Source organism: Pelmatolapia mariae, linkage group LG6, assembly GCF_036321145.2.
Source record: "Pelmatolapia mariae isolate MD_Pm_ZW linkage group LG6, Pm_UMD_F_2, whole genome shotgun sequence".
Taxonomy (NCBI): domain Eukaryota; kingdom Metazoa; phylum Chordata; class Actinopteri; order Cichliformes; family Cichlidae; genus Pelmatolapia; species Pelmatolapia mariae.
The window spans coordinates 3,793,529-3,816,373 of record NC_086232.1 but is presented as its reverse complement, the minus strand read 5'-3'; positions in this window follow the sequence as shown (position 1 = coordinate 3,816,373).

Here is a 22,845-nt window from a genome sequence, read left to right as displayed (position 1 = left end):
TGGTCATTTGATGTAGAGCAGCCCTGCTCTGACAATACATGTGGGCTGCATGCACAATGGATATGTAAAGTTAATGAAATATCAGTTGCAGAATATCGATATGAGGTCCTGTCTAATGTAAATACACACACACACACACACACACACACCTAATTAACCATTTTCTCTCAGATTGATTTAAGACTTGTGTTATTATTGAGCAATAGCATGTCAAAATGCTCCACAACTGCTGATATTTTTCACTTTTTTGGTGGCTCCATATTGTGCTTAAAATTTCCGTGCAAGCTGGTGATAATCCTCAAAATCACCTCAGATCCACTTCACGCAAAAAACAAATTCCCACATCTTTTCAACAGCTCGAATCAAATAATGAAGCAGAGACGCCTCATTTATTTTCGATCATGAAGAAATGTTTTCTTGTTCGGGGCAGAGGATCCCCACTGGCACATCATTGTACAAATGTTCCTTATCATCAATGTCCTGAAAAAGGAACACTGGATGATCACATCAACATGACAACACAGTGGTACAAACAGGCTCTATATTTACACAGCTGAACTGTCTTCCCTGTCCGGTGTCCACCCACTGCCCAGGGCGGCGAACGCTACAGAAAATCACTCAGAACAGTCAATGACAACAATAACATTAAAAAAGTAACTGTTAACATGTCCAAACCTTAAAATAATATGCATGGTAGAGAGAGAGGAGCAGAGGTGGAGAGAGGGGAACGGAGGTCGAGGGAAAAGTTGAGAGGCAGTAAACAGGTGGAACTAGGGAATGGGGGGATGAGATGAGGTAAAAATCAAAGTTGATGAGAATGACAGGAAGCCCCCCTGAGGACAAGGCATCTGACCTCGGTCACATCCGAAGTCTGGTGGAATGAAGGAGGAGAGAGAAGATCACACATTTCGAACAGGGTCATATAATATAGAATTGAAAATAAACTCACCTTTGTTTTTTGCATCAGGTCAGCCAACACCTACCCAGTGAAATCCCTCTTTCCCTTTCCATGAGCCTAGGACTGTGATGGTGAAGGGCCTCGTAGAACCTCTATGTCAGGGTCTTGCCAACCACACTGCTGAACTTCAGGCACACCTAAAACATGTAAAAACAAAACATGTTCATGTTCAGATAAGCTGATAGTTTGATCTTTTTATGCATCATCCCAGACTGTACTATTACTCTTTAATACAATTTTCATGTGTACTACAGAGCTGCTCTGGTGAAATCGGATTTAAAACAAAAAACTTGTGGCCATAAATTAGCTGGCTAACATTTCCAGTGACTTTATAGCTAACGTTAGCTAAGAAAGTGTCGGGTGATGTTAGCTGGTTAACTTGCTAACTTATCAATAATTAAAAAAGTTACTTCACCTATCAGTGGACATGCAACCAGTGTAGGTTTGAACTTACCGTTTCGTGACTAAACTTCACCGAAGGCTTCAAATGTGGGCTCCACAACTTGCTCCCCTCAATGCAGGTCAATTGTTGATCATCCAGGTAAGTAAATCTCCAAAAGTTGATTCTATTCATCTGGATGTAGCGATTTGTGGGAGAAACATTTCGTCACTCATCCAAGTGACGACGAGCTGCACGGAGCTTTCATCAGCAGGTTAAATGATCGCATGAAATATGAGCTCGCCACTCGCAACGAACCCAAGAGTTTTGAGGCCCTTGTTAACCTGGCCATTCGTATCGACAATCGCCTTCACGAGCGGGAGAGAGAGAGAGAGAGAGGGAGCCAGTCTCGTTACACGCCTCTCTGCAGCTTCTCTCCTCCTGTTCCCCCCCAAAACCCCATCTCCATAGAGACTGTGTCAGCTCCCAAACAGACAAAAAACAAACTAAAAACCAGCAATAAACAACTTAAACATAAAAAATCACAAAGAAAGAACAATACAGTATCCACATCTGAACCACAGAGTAAAACAGTGAAATGTGGATTATTAAATATTAGGTCTCTCTCCTCCAAGTCTCTGTTAGTACATGACTTAATAATTGATCAACAAATCAATTTCCTCTGCCTTACAGAAACCTGGTTGCAGCAGGATGATTATGTTAGTTTAAATGAATCAACACCCCCGAGTCATTCTAACTACCAGAAATCTCGAAGCACAGGCCGAGGGGGCGGTGTGGCAGCAATTTTTCACACCAGGCTATTAACCAACGAAAGACCAAGACAGACTTTTAATTCATTTGAAAGCCTGATGCTTAGCCTTGTCCAACCCAGCTGTAAAACTCAAAAACCAGTCTTACTTGTTATCATCTATTGTCCACCTGGGCCTTACACAGAGTTTCTGTCTGATTTCTCAGACTTTTTATCTGATTTAGTGCTCAGCTCAGATAAAATAATTATTGTGGGTGATTTTAACATCCATGTAGATACTAAAAATGACAGCCTCAACATGGCATTTAATCTGTTATTAGACTCAATTGGCTTCTCTCAGAATATAAAAGAACCCACCCACAACTTTAATGCACACAAAGTCTTTGCAGACTCCTAAGGATCACACATCCTATCACTACACAATCGATTATACACCTCTAACCATATATGGTTAAATATTTCTAAGCATAAATGACAATCAACAATATAAACCTGACACCTCACTACGTACGACTCTGGACACTGTAGCTCCTGTAAAAACTAAGGCCTCAAATCAGAAGTACCTGACTCCGTGGTATAATTCTCAAACACGCAGCCTAAAGCAGATAACTCGTAAGCAGGAGAGGAAATGGCGCGTCACAAATTTAGTAGATCATCATTTAGCCTGGAGAAATAGTTTGTTGCTTTATAAGAAAGCCCTCCACAAAGCCAGAACATCTTACTATTCATCACTGATTGAAGAAAATAAGAACAACCCCAGGTTTCTCTTCAGCACTGTAGCCAGGCTGACAAAAAGTCAGAGCTGTTGAGCCAACCATCCCTTTAACGTTAACTAGTAATGACTTCATAAAGTTCTTCACAAATAAAATTTTATTCATTAGAGAAAAAATTACCAATAATCATCCCACAGATGTAATATTATCTACAGCTACTTTTAGTACCATTGATATTCATTTAGACTCTTTTTCTCCAATTGATCTTTCTGAGTTAACTTCAATAATTACTTCCTCCAAACCATCAACGTGTCTTTTAGACCCCATTCCTACAAAACTGCTCAAAGAAGTCCTGCCATTCAAGCTGGCTGTAGTTAAACCTTTACTCAAAAAGCCATCTCTAGACCCAGCTGTCTTAGCTAATTATAGGCCAATCTCCAACCTTCCTTTGATATCAGAAATCATTGAAAGAGTAGTTGTCAAACAGCTAACAGATCATCTGCAGAGGAATGGCTTATTTGAAGAGTTTCAGTCAGGTTTCAGAGCTCATCACAGCACAGAAACAGCTTTAGTGAAGGTTACAAATGATCTTCTTATGGCCTCTGACAGTGGACTCATCTCTGTGCTTGTCCTGCTAGACCTCAGTGCAGCGTTCGATACTGTTGACCATAATATCCTATTAGAGCGATTAGAACATGCTGTAGGTATTACAGGTACTGCACTGCAGTGGTTTGTATCATATCTATCTAATAGACTCCAATTTGTTCATGTAAATGGAGAGTCCTCTTCACACACTAAGGTCAATTATGGTGTTCCACAGGGTTCAGTGCTAGGACCAATTGTGTTTACATTATACATGCTTCCCTTAGGCAGTATCATCAGAAGACATAGCATACATTTTCACTGCTATGCAGATAACACCCAGCTCTATCTGTCCATGAAGCCAGATAACACACATCAATTAGTTAAACTGCAGGAATGTCTTAAAGACATAAAGACCTGGATGGCCGCTAACTTTCTGCTTCTTAATTCAGATAAAACTGAGGTTATTGTACTCGGCCCTGAAAATCTTAGAAATATGGTATCTAACCAGATTCTTACTCTGGATGTGTCCACAAATACACCAAACACAAAATCACTGAGTCACAGACTCAGGATCATGACAGCACCCCCCCCCTCAAGGGCTGGCTCCTGACAGCCACAGAAACACACCACCAGACCCGGGTGGGCAGTAGGGGGTCCCGGACGGAGGGACCGGGCCAAAATGGAGGCCCTAGAGTCCCAAACAAAACGTTCACAAAACTCACAGGGGAGCAGAGTCCGAAACATAGTTCAGGTGGCCGGCCTGGGGCCCGATAGCACAGAAGGCCAGGATGGGACAGTTCAGGAGGCCGGCCATGAAGAAGGCCGTGGTGGCGCGCAAACAGTTCAGGAGGCCGTCCACGAAGAAGGCCGTGGCGGCGCGCAAAAAGTTCAGGAGGCCGTCCACGAAGAAGGCCGTGGCGGCGCGCAAACAGTTCAGGAGGCCGTCCACGCGGAAGGCCGTGGCGGCGCGCAAACAGTTCAGGAGGCCGTCCACGCGGAAGGCCGTGGTGGCCACAGAAGTCCGGAGGCCGGCCACGCGGAAGGCGGTGGCGGCGACAACCTCGTTCAGGAGGGCGTCCACGACGGCGATGACGACCAGCCAGCGGCCTAAAAAACGGCCAGTGAAGATGAGGTGCCAGACGTGGACTGGATGGCGGCGTGCCAGCAGAACCAGGCAAGGACGAGGAGAAGGGTGAGGCCGAAGCTGCTGCCGAAGCTGAACCAGGCGAGGCTGGAGCAGATGCGGAGGCCGGGCCAGGCAAAGCTGAAGCTGATGCGGAGGCCGGACCCGGCGAGGCTGAAGCCGAAGCGGAGGCTGCTGCAGGCGACGCTGAAGCCGATGATGAGGCTGGACCAGGCGGTGCTGAAGCCGATGATGAGGCTGGACCAGGCGGCGCTGAAGCCGATGAGGAGGCTGGGCCAGGCGAGGATGGAGCCGAGCTGGACCAGGCATGGATGAGGCTGATGATGATGATGATGATGATGACGCTGCAGGCGTGGGTGAGGAAGCTGCTGCTGCAGGCGAGGATGCTGGGGCTGCTGCTGCCGGCGAGGATGCTGGGGCTGCTGCTGCCGGCGAGGATGCTGGGGCTGCTGCTGCCGGCGAGGATGCTGGGGCTGCTGCTGCCGGCGAGGATGCTGAAGCTGATGCAGCAGGCGAGGATGCTGAAGCTGCTGCAGCAGGCGAGGATGATGAAGCTGCTGCAGCAGGCGAGGATGCAGGTGCCGGCACGGGAGCCGCAGGTGGTGGCGCTGCAGGCGATGGTGATAGCTGGATGGGCTCCTTGGACCCCTCAGCGAAAGCAGCAGGCTGAAGCGGTTCCCGAGACCCCTCAGCGGAAGCTGCTGATGATGGCGAAGGCTGGATGGGCTCCTCGGTCCCCCCAGCGAAAACAGGCTCAAAACCAGTAGGCATGGAAGCCCCTGGCATACACAAAACAAAACCAGCAGGCTCGTGGGCCTCTGGTACACACGAGGAGGGCTGTAGCTGCACAGAGCCCTGACCCTGCTCAGGCAGTGACAGCCGGGTGCAGTCCATAGCTGGCAACTTGGCCTCCAGGGGTCCAGAGTTAGCTGAGGGTTGTAACCCAGCCTCTGGGGAAGCCCTGGAGTGAGTAACCGTCTCTAATGTTGTCAGCTTTTGAGGAACAGGTCCATTGTGAAACAGTGTGTCTCCCTGCTCAGAAACAGCGGTGGATAAACAGTCCTTTAAGGGGTGTACGGACATAGCTTCCTGTAGAGGGGCGAGTGAAGGTCGTGACTGAGCCGTTAACTGAGCTACTGACTGAGCCCCGGACAGAACTCCGGGTTGTAGTGATGCTAATGGCGATGGTAGCAGAGTGACTGACTGAAGTGGTGGCTGAACAAGTGATTGTGCACTTGGGGAACCTAATGGCTGTGCTACAGACTGGGGAGCTAATGGCTGTGCTACTGACTGGGAAGCTAATGGCTGTGCTAATGACTGGGGAGCTAATGGCTGAACACCAAACCGAGCTGGAGAGTGGCAATAAAGTCCAGGCTCGGATGGAGTGGCAGAGACACAGTCTTTAGGTTTAACAGAAGGTTTATAGACACCCACTTGGGATGGGTCCGTTACCACAAAGGTAGGTAATCCACACATACTGTCTCTCATCCCACTCTGAATAGCCCCAGAAAACAAAGTCCCGGAATCTGGGGAAGCCAAAGTATCCCGCTCACTCACCGCATCTGGCTGCTCGAAAGTGAATGCAGACGGGGGATGAAGTCCTAAATCCAAAAGGAGAAATTCCTGCTCCCACGGATATAGCGAGCCCAGAAGCCATGGGAGACCGGTCACCAGACGCTGTAGCCGCCTCTCTAAAGCGCGCTGGGACTCGTCATCCTGGCTTTCCAGCCACAGGTCGATGAGTTCTTGTGTGGCATCGATGAGATTCTCCCGTAGCTCCTTAGACGGGTTAAGTGCTGCTGGGTCCATCTTGTGGTCGCGTCGTACTGTCACGGCTCGGGGCAGCGGCCGTGTGATGTGAGGAAAGGAGGACTCAAATGCAGTACTTATTCGGATGTCAGGGTGATTTATTAAGAATACCAAACATAAAGTGGAGATGGCAAAACAGAACTAAGGATGAACTAAACTGGGAGAAACTAAACCAAAGAGCAGCAAACCTGAACATGAAGAGAGGACAGCAGGGAGAGCACGCAGGGTGACACAGAGGATGAACACAGGCAGGCACACACTATAAATACACAGAGGGACACTGGGAAATCACACACAGGTGGGAGACACAGCTGGACCTGATTAACCTGACGAGACAGGGGAACACCAGGGACCAACAGAGGGAGCACAAACCCAGAAACCCAGTATCCAAAACACAAACCATCCCAAAACAACCCACAAATAATAACAATAAATACACCAAACACAAAATCACTGAGTCACAGACTCAGGATCATGACAGGATGGCATTACCTTGGCCTCCAGTAACACTGTGAGGAACCTTGGAGTCATTTTTGACCAAAAATATGTCCTTCAATGCACATATTAAACAAATATGTAAGACTGCTTTCTTCCATTTGTGCAACATCTCTAAAATTAGAAATATCCTGTCTCAGAGTGCCGCTGAAAAACTCGTTCATGCATTTATTACTTCTAGGCTGGACTACTGTAATTCGTTATTATCAGGAAGTCCTAAAAACTCACTGAAAAGCCTTCAGTTAATCCAAAAATGCTGCAGCAAGAGTCCTGACAGGGACTAGAAAGAGAGAGCAGATTTCTCCTGTATTGGCTTCCCTTCATTGGCTCCCTGTTAAATCCAGAATTGAATTCAAAATCCTGCTCCTCACATACAAGGTCTTAAATAATGAGGCCCCATCTTATCTTAATGACCTTGTAGTACCATATCACCCTATTAGAGCACTTCACTCTCACACTGCAGGCTTACTTGTTGTTCCTAGAGTATTGAAAAGTAGAATGGGAGGCAGAGCCTTCAGTTTTCAGGCCCCTCTTCTGTGGAACCAGCTTCCAGTTTGGATTCAGGAGACAGACACTATCTCCACTTTTAAGATTAGGCTTCAAACTTTCCTTTTTGCTAAAGCATATAGTTAGGGCTGGACCAGGTGACCCTGAATCCTCCCTTAGTTATGCTGCAATAGGTGTAGGCTGCCGGGGGATTCCCATGATGCACTGAGTTTTTCCTTTCCAGTCACCTTTCTCACTCACTATGTGTTAATAGACCTCTCTGCATTGAATCATAATTGATAGTCAATAGTCTATTTGAAATCGAGAGCCGTGTGTGCCGTGCGTAATGGAATGAACCAGACCCTGGTTCCGGTCCACCTGGCAGGCTGTTTGCCCCATCTGCCATGTGCACACGCGTTGGAGAGTGATACTATTAGGAGCTGGTGGGCATGTGTGTTGTGCTCTTGGGTTTTGTGTCCCCTTTTCGGCACAGGTAGGCGGGGCAGTGGTTGATGGCATTCCGGCACACCTGCGGTGCATCAGACATCATCAGAGGGAGCATTTAAAGAGCTGTGCGACGGACGTCTGGTGTCAGAGTATTGTCGCTTCCACAAGTGGTAACGTGATTTGCAGAACAAGTCTCCAGATTAATGCTACTGAGCTTTATGTTCAAGATCAAAATTCAAATGCAACTTATTAAAAAACATGCATACCCCATGATTCAGTAGCTTGTCGAACCACCTTTAGAAGCAATAACTTGAAGTAATCATTTTCTTTTTGACCTCATTAGTCTCCGTGGTGAAATTTGTCCCTTTCTTCTTTACGTTGTACCAGTTGATCCACTCTTCTTTACAGTGAGGTTTGAACAGCTCGATGAACAGCTCTCTCACCATAGTATTTCGATTGGGTTGAGGTCTGGTCTTTGACTGGACTATCTTGACACTTTCTTTTCTTTTTCAGCCATTCTGTTGTAGATTTGCCAGGGATCATTTTCCACTTGTATAATCCAGTTTTGGCCAAACTCCAGCTGTCTTGATATTTGACTCCAGAGTACTTTGATATGCAGAGGAGTTCACTCAGTTGACTCAATGGCTGCAAAATGTTCAGATCCTCTGGCTGTAAAAGAAATCAAATCCGAAATTCCTGGTGTTTATTTTCCTCCAAATATAGAGCTGTGTGTCAAGGCCACAATGTCAGCTTTGGTTTTTTCTGTCTAGAGGGCTTAGCCAAAAGTCTTGTACTTTGTTTAGATACATCTTTGCAAAGCTAAACTGTGCTGCCATGTCTTTCTAAGAGAAAAGAGGCTCTTCATTGGAAATCCTTCCAAACAAGCTATCATTTAAGTCTAATACTTAAAGGTCAATTAGTCTTTTTCTAATTATATTGTCATGAACTTTAACACTTGGTGAGGACTGTAGTTTTTTTGTTTTGTTTTTTGCATTGCATTCTCTGACCATGGGCTATATTTCCTGGACTGTCCCCTTCATTGGCAGTTGTATAACTTAGTTTTTTAAGTTATACAACTGCCAAATTAATGGCATGATGCAATATGTTGTTCTGTTGAGGCTGCATTTATCTCACCACTGTCTGACTTTTTTGTTTTTTACAAGACTGTTTTTCATTCTGAAGAAATCCCATGATTCACAAAATGTAAGTATACAGTACTGCAAAAAGAAAAACGTCCTATAAAAACTGATCATATTACAATATTCTTTGTTATCACTGACCAGTGTTTACCTCCTCCATGTCTGGTCAGCCCTCAGTGGGGCCCCTACATTTCCTGAGTTCGATAACTTAAAGGTTCCAAATCACAACTAACTGCCCCAGCCAGGAAGCTGTTACAGCTTAGGGTGCTTAGCAACACACTGTCGCTCAAGAAAACAAAGGCTGAACAACTCAAAGCCTAAAATACTTCCAGGTACTTCAATATCACAACTCTTACTCAAACAAAACTGTGGCCAACAGAGATGACTGGCTTTCCAAAAGAAAGACAATTTTCACTGACAAATGAATAGCTAAGGAGTCAAAAATAAAAACAACTAAATCCTGTCATTTAACTCTAATACTTGAAGGTCAAATATTACATTAATTGATATGCATTCGATATTGCGTACACCTACCAGCCTAACACTACTATTTACTGATCTTAAGAAGTACTTGCCAGAGCTAAAAAAAAAAAAAGTATTATATATTTATTTATATATCATACGTTTATGCTGAAACAAATTGAATTGTCACAGCGCACCAGTGGTTTTATTGTGATGCACTGTTCCCAGCAGTTGTGCAGCAACTACTGAGTAAGGAAAACTCAATGCTGCCATCTCGTGGTCTGAATAAAAAATGACAAAATGATAGGATCATGCTTGTGGTCGTCATCAAACTCAGTGTAACATAGACTTTTAGCATCAGTTTTATTCATTTAAATATAAATTAAAAAAAAAAAAGGATTCTTACTGGCTTTAACACTGAAGGTGTTCATGTTTAATATGATATCTATATGAGTTAAATGAAAATTGGGAAGCAACTCTTTATAGATTGTAATAATGTCATGGAAGCTGTGGGCTAAATATGTTGTTATAACCCATCTATGGGCCAGGTCATAGCATGGATGACGCACTTGCTCCCCCCCAAGACCCAAGCAGCCACAGGAAACAATCACTGGTCATTACATGTGGTTTATTATAAAGTAGTGAGGAAAAAACAACAGAACAGGAGTGTTAACACTTCAGGATGAGCCGAGGCCAAAATAATAAACAAAACAAAGCTAAGCTCCGATGCCCATACGCATGACCTCATGGAGAAAAGAACCAAAACAAAGACAGAGTCTGACCTCCTTGTTCTAATCAAAAACAGGAGAAAATGATGTGTTAAAGGTAATGGCAGCTCACCCCTTGGGTGATCAGGCGTTACAGGAAGCACATGAAATCTGGCAGGCAGCCTTCCAAGCTTTATATATAAGGCGTGTCCTCAGGCTGGAACCAGCCATGCAGGAGCCATACATCCGGGCACCAATTGCAGCTGGGCCCCTGCACCGTTGAATTACCATAACATGCAGAGCTAAGACAGTTGCCATAACAAAGTGCGCTGTTCAGGAAAAAAACAACATTTGAGAAATGGTCATAATAATATTTTGGAAAACCTTCAGCCCATATCTGCTCTGTAAGGAGTCTTCTGACTAAGAGCTTTTTAGATTCAGACCATTGTTTGGTAGCATTAACCTCTTCTATGGTTGACTGATGAAAGTTAATACACTGCGAGGGAACCTGGATGTCTGCGACTGTATTTTCTGTTAAACAGCAGGTGGTATCTCAGTTTTTATGTTTGTACTAGCAGTTTTTCATCTGACCTGCTGGGTTAAATTTGTTGCTGTTTGTTTTAAGCTATGGGGAGTGAGTGGCACATGAGAGGGGATCATTGAATCAGCTAAATTCCCTTAATACTGGCTACATTAGCAGACACACAGGTACAATAAAGTAACAGCCAAACATTTTTCCAGTCTGAAAAGCAGCTCTAATTTTCATCTAAGTTACTAGACACCATCCTGTGGTGAAAAACGGCAACAGGTCATCCCTAAAGCTTTAATTGTGAGGATGCTACTGAGTGTTTTGCAGAGAGATGATAAAGAGTGATAGTAAGCATTATTATGGCAAGCCTAGCTGTTCATCTAGAAGACAATACAATTAATTTACCAGTGCTGCTCAAAATGAAATGTGAATTATGCTGTTTTGACTGGAGGAAACTTTATTTGATTTTTTTTACCTTTAAATACCAGCACAAAAACACATAGACCTGCCAGAGGTGGCAAAAGTAAATAGATTCAGTACTTCAGTTGTTGGAATTGTTGGAAATAACCATAGAACACTTCCCATATTGACAGATCACTGATTGCTGATGTCTTTTCTCATTTCCACACAGTCTAATCGAGTGTTAAGAGGTCAGAGTCATTTCTGTCATCTTAACCACCTTCAACAGTCCTCTGAAATGAGTTTTTTGAAGAGAAGGTAGCTGGCATATTGTGGAACGATTCACTACACAATAGTCTATTTGAACATCTGCATGTTTCTGTGAGGCACGCCCTGTTAGTTCTAAGAGACTGCTTTTCAGACATTCAGTTTGAAGTACAGATACTAATGCTAAAAAATATTCAAGTAAAAGTTGAAGTACTGATTCAACTTCTTTACCATTAAGTAAAAGTGAAAAGGTACCTGCTGTGAAATTCAAATAAATACTCAAAGTAAGAAAGTAAGAAACAGCTCTTTGGGGGATGTTTCTACCTCCTATTTTTATGGAAAGTTAACTGAACCTTCCTGTATTAATGTAAAAATAAATTAATATTAGTAGATGGGAATACAAAAATTATTTTAGTCTAAATTTTAATTCTAACAAATACTCTCAGCTTAACCCTCTCGAGGGTGCAACAGTTAAAAACTAACAACTTGATTACCCCACATACATATTTTATGAGTTTTTTTTACTCAGAAGTACCACTGCAGGACTTGGTTGTGCATTAGCAACAAAAACTTAATTTGAGCCTGAGAGGGTTAAATCAGGTAAGCAGAACACGAGGAGAAAAAAGTAAAAAAAAAAAAAGTAAAAAAATAAGAAAATCTCTATTTTCTGTTGCTGTAGAGGGGGACTTTGCCTCTAAACAGAAAATGAGTACACAAGAGGTTAAAGTGGTATTCAACACTTGTAGGATGCCTTAAATCAGATGAAGTGGCTCAGCGTGGAGAAAAGAATCATAATGCACAATCATTTCTAATGAAAGCTCCTATAGATTTTCTTAATTTACAGGCTGTGATCAGCTGATCTAAATCAGCTGATAACTTTAAATAACACAGTTTGTCTACCTCAATTTGTTTTTGCTGCAGGATTCCCAATATGAAAAAAATAATGTCACATGTACAGACCCAATATCTGATTTAAAAACATGACAACTTACATGTAAGCTTGAAATTTCCAGTTGATCAAATCCTACTGAGAAGTCCTTCCCTTTAAATCTAAGCTCTCTTCTTCCTCTCCTGTCTTGTCTTTCTTATCGCTCTCCATCTCTGAGTAAAGTTAGCTCTCTTTCTTTTCTCTCCCTGTGAAATACAGCAGCTGGAACTTTAGCTGCAGCACACTGTGCAACAAACTGCACACGAACAGTGATGTTTGTCGACTTGATAGAAAGGTTGCATTTAGAATTATCTGCCACAAGATGTTACACCTTTATGCTTGCTCATCTTGTATGAAAATCACAACTTATGGATGTCTTTTTGGTGATTCGTCTCTCCTGTTGATCAATATGCCTTTCATGTGTTACTCGGTTTAAATCAGTTCGATGTGTGAAGGCTCGCAGTGACGTGAAATAATAACGCCCCTCAAATGCATTAAACCGAAAGTAACAAGGAGGAGGAGGAACGCATAGATATTTGTTTAAAAATGTAGGGAGTAAAAGTAAAAAGTTGTCAGAAAAAACTCCTCAAGTACAGGTACCTGAAAATTCTACTTATTAATTCTACCCTCTAAAAATCTACTAAGTGCAGTAACAAAGTATATGTACTTATATTGTACTTGTATTTCCCACCTCTGGACCCTGCTTATAGTTTGATTCTTTAAACTTGCCATTAAACACTGACTATACATACAGATAGTTATATAAACACTTGGACAATATCACAAGTGTAGTAATTCTGTCTCAGTACACAACAACAGTCTATTCTAAATCAAACAATCACAAAGCAATTCAAGTGCTAACATTCAGCTTTAATGTACAAAAGTACTGCATTAACTTTTCATTTATGCTTTAAGCTATTTTTGTGGCTGCTGTAGGCTCATTTCAGCAGGGTGAGTCTATGATGCTCTCGTGGTTCTGTGATGGAAACAGTCACATGTAATCAGCATCAGCAAATAACGCACATCACTTCAGTTTCATTTCCATTCAACAAACATTTATGAAATGCTCCAAACTGTCTTAATTCCTTTTTCTGTTCTGGTCTTTAAAATGATCAGCCATTCATCCATTTCTTGCCACTGATTCAGGGCTGGATTACAGGAGGAGGAGCCTAATTAGAGAAGCACAGATCTCCCTCTCCACATCCGCCTCCTTCACCCCTTCAGTGAGGCCTACTCTGGCCAGCCAAGAGACCTAATCTATCCAGGTTCGACTAATGAACAGACTCCCCAGTCTTTTCCCAGGGAGACTAGTGTGATTCCCCCAATAACTGGAGCCATCCCTCCGGTGAAAAACTAAGTATACACCGAGCCACCAATTAAGCCATGCATCAATATATTTAGTCAGTATCTCTCTTTAGGAGGTCAGGGGCCTTCCCAAACTTGCATTCCATGTCCTAATGTGCAGTCAACAGCCAGCCTCAACCCAGGATCAAACCACCAGGGCCTCCAACCTTGAACGCCACCCAGCATTCACATAACTTGTTGCTGGAAGTATAAAATAAACTCTTCTATCTCTCTCTCTGTTTCTGTCATACACTACCAGTCAAAGGTTTAGACACACCTTCTCATTTAATGTGTCTTCTTTATTTTTACTACTTTCTGCATTGTAGATACAAACTGAAGACATCAAATAAATGCAAAATATATGGAATTATGAGGCAAAGAATTTTTTTAAATAATTCTAAATATGTCTTATTGTTGGAGTCAAATTGTTAAATGTTGTCATTGTGTTAATTAAATTTGTAAGTCTTGGTTCAAACTATAGGATCAAAGACATTCTTCTGTTTCTGTTGACCTCCCCAGCCTGTTGGTGGGGGAGGCTGTAGTGTTTCATTATAGGCACATCCTATGTGAGGGTTCTGTTTTCTTATTTAGTGAGGATGTTTTACTTCCTGCCTTTATGACCTCACCTGTGTTTGTGTTTGGTGAGACTGTTAGAGGGGTTAAGCCATATACAGGGTGGGGGAGAAGACCCTTTTGTGGGCAGGAGGTCACACAAACGCACCCACCCCCAAACACAAACACACACACTCACATGCATACACACACACATTCTCGCACATGCATACATGCACACACACACACACACGCAGTGTTTTAACCTTTTGTGACCATAGGGTTTTTTTTTTACAAAGGGTGGTGCTTGTATTCACTGTATTCAATAAAAAGGCTGCAAGGAAGGCTGTTTATTTGAAGTTGGCTAGGAGACAGGTGAGGAGTGTTCAGCTCCAAGAGCCTGGTTCCGACCAGCCTCCCTTGCTAGCAAGTAAAAACCGGTTAAAGCTGTTCGTCTTGCTTCCTTGCTTTGTTAACGGGAATAAGTTTCTAAGCCAGTGGGGCCTGTGGAAGTGAAGACCCAACATTTATTTGGTCCCTCCGAGCCAGAGCCCAACACATCGCGTCCACTGAGGAGGGGGAGACGAGACACCGAAGTCTCCTAGCAGCCAGGACGTCCGGGACGCCTGATGAAAGCCCCAGTACTTAATTTTGTGGCCAAGTCAAGTCAAGTCAAGTCAAGTTTATTTATAAAGCACATTTAAAAACAACCAAGGCTGACCAAAGTGCTGTACAATAAAATACAAATATAAAATACTATAAAAACACAGGTACATAAGTACCTCACTGATAAAACAATAAATTAAAAACAATAGGTTAAACCTTGCTAAAAGCCAATGAAAATAGGTGAGTTTTAAGAGCAGTTTTAAAAGTTCCTAGGCTTGTGGAGAATCTGATGTGAGGGGGTAAACTGTTCCACAGTCTGGGTGCAGCCACAGCAAAAGCCCTCTCTCCCCTAGTCTTTAATCTGTACCTGGGAAGATCTAAAAGCATCAAGTCTGCTGACCTCAAAGATCTCCTGGGGCAGTAAATGCTAAGAAGCTCTGCCAGGTAAGGAGGTGCAGTGCCGTTAAGAACCTTAAAAACCAGCAGTAAAATTTTAAAATCAATCCTAAAAGCAACTGGGAGCCAGTGGAGAGAGCAGAGGACCGGAGTGATGTGGTCTCTCTTTTTGGAACCGGTCAGCATGCGAGCAACAGCGTTCTGCACCATTTGGAGGCGATGCAAACAGGAACGATCTAAACCAGCATAAAGGGAGTTACAGTAGTCCAGCTGTGAAGTAATAAAAGCATGGACCACCCTTTCTAGATCGTTCCTGCACAGGTAGGACTTGACTTTAGCTAAAATCCGTAGGTGATAAAAAGATCCCTTGACTACGGAGCTGATTTGTTTATCAAATTTAAAAGCACTGTCAAAAGTAACACCGAGGCTCTTAATGGAGGAAGTACATTCAAAAGTTAGGGGTCCCATAAAATCAAAAGAAGGGTTAGGGTCTTTAGGAAGCCCAAACACAATGACTTCAGTTTTACTTTCATTTAGATGTAGAAAGTTAAGAGCCATCCAAGTCTTTTAACTTGTGGTGTACCTCAGGGGTCCATTTTAGGCCCCCTGCTGTTTATTTTGTTTATTTTGCAAACATAATGTGTCCTTCCACTTTTTTGCTGATGACATTCAGATCTACCTCCCTCTGAGGTTAGACTGTAAGGACTCTTTGCAGCCGTTATTCTCCTGTCTGTCTGACGTTAAAGGAGCTCTGGGAGATGATAGTTCACCAAGGTGAACAGAAAAACTCCTGTTATCCAGGTAGGACTGGAAAAACTTTAAAACAGTACCTTTCAGACCGACACAGTGTTCTAGGCGGGATAACAGTATGTTATGATCGACAGTGTCGAAGGCTGCTGTCAGGTCTAAGGTTACTAGAACAGCAGCACGACCAGAGTCTACAGTTAAAAGCAAATCATTAAAAACTCTCAGTAAGGCGGTTTCAGTGCTATGACGAGCTCTAAAACCAGACTGAAACTTCTCATAGAGACTGTTGTTGTCTAAAAATGACTGGAGCTGCCTGAAGACAACTCGTTCCAATACTTTGGACAGAAAGGGCAGATTGGAGATGGGCCTATAATTAGAGAGTATAGATGGATCCAGATTAGGCTTTTTGAGGAGAGGTTGAACAACAGCATGCTTAAAAAGTGTTGGGAAACAACCAGAGCTGAGACAGGCATTGATCAGGACCAGAAGGAAAGGTCTAACTGAGTCCAGGACCTGTTTCAGAAGACGAGAGGGAATAGCGTCAGTGGAACAGTTGGTAGACTTGACCTTACAGACTGTTTCATGCAGCTGAGAAAGAGAAATTAGCTTATTGGAAAGGGATCGAGTGTTGATCAAAGCCATAGATAAAATGAGATCAGTAGCTGTCATTGGGATTGATGTGCGGCTGAGTGGACGGAGGTTTGAAATAACAGTACCAAATCTGCGGATCCGTGGCTGTAGAGGAGCCGATGACCCAGCACCCAGAACAGGAGCAACCAGCGACATACTAGGAGAATCACGCAGGAGAGGAGCAGGCATCAGGCGCGGGCCGGAGGTGGAAGAGAGTCGCTCACCTGAGCAGAACGCCACCGCCGGCATGGCGAGGAGTGAACCAGACGACTGAAGAAGGCGCGGGCCAAGAAGCGGGTCCACCGGTGAAACAGGAGCAGCACCAGGCGGAGTTGGAGAGACAATGCGCACCCAGGGTCCTCTGGGTTGGAGTGAGCCTCTCACAGTAGCAGAGTAGCAAAAACCCATTTGTACAAGTAGAGGATCAGCCAGGCAAGAAAGTGACAGGAATGCCTTTGTACGAACCAAGAGACCACTTCGCTTTCCTCGTCTTCTCCAGCGTTTTCTCCGGTGTAGCTTGGGAGGGAGGAACCAGGTGCGACGTAGATAAGGCGGAATGCCATCGAGCGGTGGAGGGGCACTGCTTGTTTGCCCATCAAAAACAAAGGACAAAGGTGCTGTCACTGCTAAGTCTCGGATAATAAAAAGAGTTTTTCGGTCATAGGTCCGGAGCGAATTAATTTCCACAGTTAAAGCAATGAACAGCAAACAGAAAACCAAAAAACAGGTCAAGTGACGGCGAGCCGAACATACTGGCGCCATCTTGACCGCCAGGCCGGTGATACAGCGTCTGAACTCCCCTCTTGTGTGTGGCTGATTGTTGTCTTGTAATGGGGAATAAACTGAGTAAGACTGCCTTGAAAGGGGATGGAATACACTGAAAAGTATTCACCGGGCAGCATGTAGTATGTAGATCGTTGAAGAATTTGTGCACAAAGCAGGTGGAACAGTGAGTGTGAATGTGTCTGACATCATGGTGTGTGTGTGAAGCAGTCTCCAGCTGGGGCAGTGATGATTCTGCAGGTCACCAACTACCCCAGTGGACACAAAAGAAATAAAATAGTTGTGTTGTTGATGAAAGAAGTAACAATAATATGAAGAGCGTTTGGTGTTTCTCAGCCTAAAACAACTACAATCTCACTTTCTGTTTTTAAGAAAGGAGAGTTCAAAAACCAGAGAGAGGAGATGTGTGTTGTTTCAGTAGTGATGAGAATGATGAAAATGTCTCAGTGTGCCACTTGCAGGTGAAGAGCAGACCTGGATCAATTTTCCACATGCAACAGTTGGAGGAAAATTATAGGTTAAACATCATTAGGAAACACTCAGGCCGAGTTTTTGGCTGAATTGTGTTTACAGCTTCACTGTGTTCCTCACCCTGAAAAAGCAAGCTCCAAGGAAGCTAACCTCTCCTTGAAGACAAGGAGTGCAGTTCCAGAAGCACAGGCATGAACATCAACAGTTGACAGCAGGCCAAGAGACAACAGCAGTTTAACTGCCATAAATGTAAATTATGTCAATTTGTTTAATTTATTGTGTTCATTTATGTTTATTTCCTTTATTTATTGTTTTTCTTTTTGGGGTAGGAACTAAGTTTCATTCTGTGTTGCGCACAGGCCCTTTAAGTGACGTAAAGGGAAGTCAAAAGGCATGTGCAAAGAAGCTAAGCTATAAGTTAACTAAGTCAGAAGAAGGAATAAATAAGGAGTTTTAAAGTAAAAGAAAGCTGCGAAGAAGAAGATGAAGACATTGGGAATTATTTTTGTTAAGTTTTGTTCCTGAAGCGGACTCATTCCCTCACAGTTACGTGCAGCCAGCGAGGTATGTTAACTGTGTTTGTTTATCGCGTATTTGTTAACTTAGGTATAAATGTTTATTTGTAATATTTATGTTTGGTCATTCTGTACTTTTATGTAATGACAGTTTGACAGTGGATTTTATGGTGTTTCGGAGGAGAAGTGTGACAGAGGAATAAATCCATCAGTGAATGAAGAACCGTGGTGTTGTGTATTAACTGGAGGGAGTGATAGTCAAACTCGAACCTGCCCAGACTCGCCCTATCAGCGCAAATTCGACAGCTCATCAAGACGGGAACACAGATAAGCCACTGTTTAGGACTCACAGGTTCATAAGGTTTTCATGAAGAAGTCTATAAGTCAGACTATAAAGTTTTTGGTCTGAAAAGTGACACAAGAGTTGGAAACTAAAAGGAACTGTGTATAGCCTGGCAGCCACGGTGTTTCACGTATATGAATGTGCATTTACGTAAGAGATGTAAATTCATGTTCAGTTGAATAATTATAGTTGGCTCTTAAGGGGCAGAAGTAAACTTTGTACATTTTGATAGAAATTCAGTTTGTATTTATGGTTCAGTGTCTTTTACAAGTTCGGTGTGTGACAAGGTTATAATAAGAACTCCGTTAAGTGTACTTACTCTGTAATATTCTACATGTATGGGCTAATTTGAAGGAGAGTGACTTCATTTAGTTAAGCTCATTTATTCAGTATTGGCAAATATTGTTGCAGCTTGCTCTTGTATGCTGCCTGTGTACAAATAATCAAAATGTCACGTACAAGTAAAAAAGCTCGGTGCAGCAGCTGCTCCGGAAGAAGAGACAGAGTTAGAGCAGACAGATGAATCAAATATCGGGCAAAATATAGCACCACCTGAAGAGCCTCGTAGAAGTGAAAGAGCCCAGACATTAACAGAAAAAGGAAAGGAGTTTCAGAAAGAGCAAATCAAAGGGCTATTGCTTTGCTTTGACAGCAAATATGAACGATGGAAAGCTCTGATTAAGGTAGCTAAAAGATCTGTGTTAAAACGGGATCCTAGTGACATCCTACAAGAACACATCACCAGTATTCAAAGGGAATTATCTGAGTTGAACATTGCTTATGATGATTACAGAAGAATTGATCAACCAGCCCATGACATGCGTCGCAAGATGGATAACTGCATCTCGATCACTAAGACTGTAGTACAAAATGCTCAATCTGAAATGCAGGGAGCAGCAGAGGAGTTGATTTGGCCAGATCATAGTTCTGTATTCTCATCCTCAGCTTCCAGTGTTTCACTTCCTGCCTCTAATGGTTCTAAAGCTTCTTCTATTCATTCAAATGTATCTTCACTTAGAAGACAAGAAGCTGCTGCTGAGTATGCAGCTACTCAGGCTGTACTGCAGATTATGGCTGAACAAGAGGGCCACCAAGAGAAACTGCAAAACCTTGAAGCTGAAGAGAGGTTGATCATTGCAGACCAAGAAGCAGCCGCATTAGCTCGTCGTCTTGAAGGAGAAAGGGAAGAAACTGAACGTAGGCTAGAAAGAGAGAAACAAGAGGCTGCTCTCTTAAAGAAACAGCAAGAAGAGAATGCTGCAAGAAGAAGGTCTGTAGAAAACCTAAAGAGAGAACTTGAGCGTTTGGAGAATTTGAAAAGGCTGAATGCAGCCAAAGCAAGGCTTCAAGTGTATGATGAGAATGAGCTCAGTCCAGCCCAAGGGAATGCTCCACAGAGCCTGGATCTACACAAGGTTATGCAGCCACTCAATCAGGTGAAGCCTGAGGACCAGCACTCACAACCACCAAAGGATGCAGTGCCAACACATGTGCTTCAAGATAGCACAGGAGAGCTTGTGAAGGTCTTAGCTGAGGCTATATCAGCAAATAGGCTACCCATTCCAGAGCCCACAGTTTTTAGTGGTGATCCACTCAAGTTTAAACATTGGAAGTCATCCTTCCAAACTCTTATTGAAAAGAAAAACATTCCAAGCTCAGAGAAAATATTCTTCCTCCAGAAATACGTTGGAGGAGCAGCTAGAGAGGCATTAGAAGGTTATTTTCTGATTGGTTCAGATACTGCATATGTTGCTGCATGGGAACTGCTCAATGAGCGATACGGCCAGCCTTTTATGATTGCCAAAGTCTGCCGAGACAAATTACATGCCTGGCCAAAAATAGCGTCAAGAGAGAGCGCTGACTTAAGGAAATTCGTGGACTTTTTACGCAGTTGTGAATGTGCCATGGCTCACAATGAGAGTCTGCGTATTCTTGATGATGGCATCGAAAATCAAAAACTGACAGCCAAGTTGCCTGATTGGTTAAGCAGCAGATGGAACCGAAAAGCCACACAGTATCAGCTAGAGCATGGAAGGTTTTGTAACTTTCCTGACATTGGAGGCTAGTATTGCTTGTAACCCTGTTACATCTTACTATGCTTTGCGGCAAGGGGAGCCGGAAAGGACAAGATCTAAACCTCAGAATGTCGTGACCTCTAAGAACCAAGCAGCAAGTGCAAGGATTTTTACAACTAACACCACTGAGAAGAACATAAGCACATGTATGTTTTGTAAGAAAACAGGACATGTCTTACACAAGTGCCGTAGACTAACTGCAAGGCCAGTTGCTGACCGAGTGAAGTTCATTCAAGGTGAGAAACTGTGCTTCGGCTGTTTGAGTCCTGGCCATCAATCCAAGAATTGCAGCAACCGGATGGTCTGCAACACCTGCTCAAAGCGCCACCCCACATGCTTACATGAGGATCGCTCAAAACAACAAGAAAATGACGAGACAAGTTGCAGTAAGGAAAGAAAGCTACAATCGCCGCAAGACACCATTCAAGAAACCACATCCAATAGAGTTGTACATGATGGTAACAATGCTCAGACTTCAGCAATAGTTCCTGTTTATGCATCAATGCCAGGTGATTCAAACAAAGAAGTCCTTGTCTATGCTCTGTTAGATTCACAAAGTGACTCTTCATTCATTCTTGAAGAAGTGGCAGATGCTCTTGATGTTAATGCAGAGCCAGTCAAGTTGAAGCTGTCCACAATGTCTTCCAAGGAGACAATTGTATCATGCAAAAGAATCAAAGGTCTACAAATAAGAGGGTTATCTTCTTCTAAGAAGATCACAGTGCCAACGGTCTACACTCGTGAATTCATACCTGCCAATCGTACACACATTCCAATGCCAGAGACTGTAAGGGCATGGCCTCATTTAGAGCATCTTGCGGAACACATTGCCCCGCCGAAGAAATGTGAAATCGGTCTTCTTATTGGGTATAACTGTCCACAAGCACTAATGCCTAGAGAAGTTGTATGTGGTGAGGACAACCAGCCCTTCGTACAGAAAACTGATGTAGGCTGGAGCATAGTGAGCTATGGTGATCCAAGCAAACACTACAGTGATGCAATTGGAGTAAGTCACCACATCATTGTAAAGCAAGTAACCCCTGAACCCAAAGTAACAAGTAAGTTGAAGAGCGAAGTTCATTATGTTTGCAAAACAAGAATTAAGGGGATGACTGCTCCAGAAGACGTACTTAAGGTGCTGGAATCTGACTTCAGTGAAAGGCTTGGAGAAGAGGCAAATCTCTCGCAAGAAGATCTCTGGTTTTTGACTAAAATGAAAGAAGAAATTAGGCACAAAGAAGACGGACATCTTGAAATGCCTCTGCCTTTTAAACAGAGCAGGCCAGAGCTACCAAATAACAAGCCATGTGCTGTTCAATGCCTCATGTGCTTGGAAAAGAAGCTCAAGAGAGGCCAGAAATATCGGACAGATTACATGAACTTCATGAAAGACATTATCAGTCGTGGTGAAGCAGAAAAGGTCCCAGAAGAAGAGCTTGATAAACAATCAGTTTGGTATATTCCCCACCATGGCGTATACCACCCTCAAAAGCCAGAGAAACTGCGAGTGGTCTTTGATTGCTCGGCAAGATTTCAAGACATGTCACTGAATGACCACCTTCTTACAGGGCCAGAGCTCACAAACACCTTGGTGGGAGTTCTTTGTAGATTTCGAAAGGGCCCAGTCGCTATTATGTGTGATGTGGAACGAATGTTTCATCAATTCCATGTAAAGCCTGAAGACCAAGACTACTTGAGGTTCTTATGGTGGGAGAATGGTAATCTCGAGTCTCCGCCATCAGTTTTTCGGATGAAAGTCCATTTGTTTGGAGCAGCTTCCTCACCTGGCTGTGCCAATTTTGGACTTAAACATCTAGCCACAGAAGGTCAGGATCGATTTAACCAAAGCACTGTCAAGTTCATCCGAAGAAATTTTTATGTTGATGATGGACTGGTGAGTGTAAGGTCTGATGCTGAGGCAATCGAGCTGATCAAGGAAGCGAGAGAGCTCTGCAATGCAGGCAAGCTTAGACTACACAAGTTCATTTCCAACAGCAAGAAGGTATTGGAGTCAATACCGAAGGAAGAGTGTGCTGACAGTGTCAAAGAGCTAGACATAGATTTAGGGGAGCCACTCCTAGAAAGAGCACTGGGCGTGCAATGGTGTGTATCCTCTGATGACTTTCAGTTCAGAGTAACTGTCAAGAAACACCCAATGACGAGAAGG